The sequence below is a fragment of the Antrostomus carolinensis genome, unplaced genomic scaffold, assembly GCF_000700745.2.
Source record: "Antrostomus carolinensis isolate BGI_N321 unplaced genomic scaffold, ASM70074v2 scaffold3322, whole genome shotgun sequence".
NCBI lineage: Eukaryota > Metazoa > Chordata > Aves > Caprimulgiformes > Caprimulgidae > Antrostomus > Antrostomus carolinensis.
The window spans coordinates 54,036-57,645 of record NW_010298769.1 but is presented as its reverse complement, the minus strand read 5'-3'; positions in this window follow the sequence as shown (position 1 = coordinate 57,645).

Genomic DNA, 3,610 nt, shown 5'->3' with positions numbered 1-3,610 from the left:
AAGTATCAGAAAGAGAAAAAAGTTGAGTGCAAGGAGAAACACGAACTACACAGACGATAGCTGAAGCCATACTTGCTCTCTAAAGGAACCCTTTGTGGGAAGAAAGTTGCATCAGCAAATAAGTGTTGGCACTTACCAAACCCTTTCCTAGCTGCCTTCCAGTTGCACATGTCATTTCTTCTTCACTGTCCTGGGGTGTACTGGAGCCACCCTTTCATATATCTGACCAGTAATTAATTAGGAGGGGATCAAGGCTGATAATGCCCTGTAATCCCTTCTCTCTCATCATTTTGTTCAGTAATCCTTTTAATGCTAGCAGCTTGGGGCTGGGGAGTGGCAGGGGCAGCAGGGGAAGGAAGCCTGGGCCATGGTACTGAGCTTGGCTGCGTGATGCCAGAGCATCCCTCTGCTTCCCTCCCACGGCATCCCCCAAGGGAGGCATCCCAAACTGGGGGGCAGCTCACAGGGTAGCAAGGGAGGGGAGAATTTCTGTGTGGGGAGGACAGGGTTGGGGGACAATGAAGCAGGGATGAGGCAGACAGCAGAATCCCTCGTTCACCGAATGCTGATGGATTTTAGTTTAACCTCAAGGTCTCTACGGAGCACCACAGCATTTCTGCTGCCACAGAAGACTTTTCACAGTCAGGTCTGTGCAACAATCCTGGTTAGGAGATCTTTGATTTACCTCCAGCTCCATGCCATCTTTCCAGTGATACCAGTGAGGACACTTGACCAGTGCTCCCCATCACAGTGGGACCTGGGGAGGGACACCACCATCTGAGGAGGTTTGATGTCTGCAGTGATCCTGGTGTTAGCAGCACAGAGGAGGTGGAGAAAGAAGCCCTGAGTGTGGGGGTGGGTGGGAGGACTTGGCAATGGGTAGAGTGCAGAGATGGTGGGTTTTGGGCAGATGAGGTTTAGGAAATGAGGAAGCTAGCGTTTGATGTGCCAGTGACAGCTGTAATAGCACTGCACTTCCATATGAATTAGCCAACACGAGTGCTGTTAACGGTGACCCTCCTCTCCTGCCAGGTCAGGGGGAAAATGGAGGGTGTTGCCAGCCTGCACGGCAAAGTGTTTGGGCACTGAGAAAGCCCAGGGCTGACAACACTGCATCAACCTCCAATCTACAGGAAAGTCTTTCACATTCCACAGCCCAACATCCTCATATCCCTCTGATGCAAACTCCTTAAATACTTTCTTCCCCGACAGCTGGAAGAGGAGACATGAACCTGCCGATTACAGGGACTAAGTGGGTCTGAAGGACCTTTTGTTTGATCAGAGCCACAGTTATTACCCCTGACAGTCACAGGCAAAGAAGTCTCCAATGTGTGCTTGACTGAGTTAAGGTGCCTTTGATGCAAACTTCTCTTCATCCCATTTAAACTGCAGATCATTTCCATTCACAGTGAGAAGAAGGTAAATAATTCAGTGCCAGACAGCAGCATTGATGCAGCTGGAGAAATGAGATGCCTTTACCTAGCAGGCAGCGTGGCCTCGTCTGCTTGAGGGGAGGGAGTTTTGGGAGATGTAGCATCTCTCTGGGCTGGGTGAAGGTTTGACCCCGGGTAGAACATCTCAGTGGAGCAGCTAGAAAAATGCACGTGATGCTTTATAGACTGAACAAGGGCCATTTGCTACCACAATCCCTAAATCCCCTCTCTCTGTTTGTTTAATAACACAGATGTCTATAAAGTAAATGCCAGCTGATTATCAGAAAACATATTTGCTGAGCACGAACAATTTTGTAATAATCAAAGAGCACAGATAAACACTGACTATATGATTTGTAACTTCAGAGATCAGATTTATAATCTGTGGCGTACCAAAATAATAAATACACATAGAGTAAAACTTACTGCCTCCAGATCACAGCGCAAGTCCAAGCTGAGTCTCTGGAGCTGTTGGTATCTAGTGGCTCCTACCTCACTCCTGTTGGGGATGGAGGTAGGAATGTGTTTTCTGGGTGTCGTGCATTGTGTGTTTCTAATTCTTCCCTCCTGTGTCTTTCACCCAGCTCACAGCCTAGCCACCAGCTCGCAGGACAGCCAGAAACACAGAGCATGCAGTGCCCAGCAGCCAGGAGCCTTCCTCCATGCTGCTCCTCACCTTGCAGTGAGATGTAGTTCACAGTGTTCAGAGATGAGCATGGGTATTTACCGACCTGCAAAAGCAAACTGAGGAAGCCTCTTGCAGGTTTGCAATTGTTGCCAGCTGAAAGGCCATCTTCTGGCCCAAACGGGGCCATTTTCTTCAAAGCAGTCGCCTGCAGATCCCTTTCACCAAGATCTCTCAGTACACAGGTAGGAGAACACGGGCTTCAGCTCACCCAGTCTTTGTGCTAAACTGCGGCTCTGCTGTGGGCTTTTTTTCTATGCATCATTTAAAATAGCACAGAGAGTTAAGCACCTGATTTAAAATAGCTTTGTTAAAAAAAGAAAAGCTTACTCCCTGTGACAATCAAAGAAAGAAAGAATAACCTCCCGCAGCACCCGCTAAGTTACAGGCGAAGGGGACTGTGTGAGGAATAAATGCGGTGCCTTGGCTTGACACTTCTGACAGGGTCAAGTTTTCCCTGCACCATAATGAGGTCTTGTTAGGAAAGTGGGAGCGGTGAGTGATGCTCTCTTCTCTTGGATCTCTGCATTTCAAGCTACCTGTGGAAGCAGAGCAGCTGGGGATGGGAAGGAAAAAAAAAAATAAAGAAAGACTTGTTAGATATTTCTACCTTGGGCTTAGATGTTCTGAAGATTCAGCAGTGGAGGAAGAAAAGATGGGGACAGGGGTAGCAGGAGGCCAGGCAAGCTCCACAAACAGCGCTCGTCTTCCCCCTCTCTTTCTTTTTTGTACCAATCTTTGTTGGTGCCTCCGTTAGATGTTTTAGCTTCGGTTTCTGTGATGAGGAACTTGGGAGATGTGTTGGCAAAAGCTTTGCTTTCCTGGCAATAAGGAGACTACACAGATTTGGGGGCTCTTGTGGCATCTAAGTGGATGGGGAGGGGAAAGGACTCCAAACTTTCAATCAAGCCCTGCCAGCTCTTTTCCATTCGAGAGGAACGAGGCTTGCCTTGTTAAAGGCAGAATGCGAGCGAGAACGGGCAGCACGCCAAGAACCATTTGAGAGGCAGGTGAGACTTTCTGAAGTAAGAAATATCCATTCCACTCTAAATTGAAGTGTGTTAAATAAGGATGCTGTTTAGCACTAATAAGGCAGGCAGCGAGCTGGAGAGCACAGCTGGGGTTACGGCTCTCGGCTAGCACAGAGGCCCCCGCTTCGGCTTCGGCCGTGGCTCTCGCTGTGTGCAGGGAAATGAGCTCCAGGCAGGTGTTGCCCTAGTTCCTGAGGATGCACATCGGTCAGTGAAAGCATGATTTGCTGGACTTGTTGTTTTTGGGTTGGTTTTTTGGGTTTTTTTTTGGATTTTTTTTGAGTGTTTGAGCCTTAGGATGAGAGTGGTGGGAGTTGTGGAGATCAAGGCTGAACGAGCAGAGGGATGGGGCTGGGTTTGGGTCTGGTGTGACATGGAAAGCTGCAGTGATGGACAGCAGCATTTGGGCTTTCCACATAGGGATGGGGAAAGCTGACAGCACCTGCCTTTATTAGGGTTTT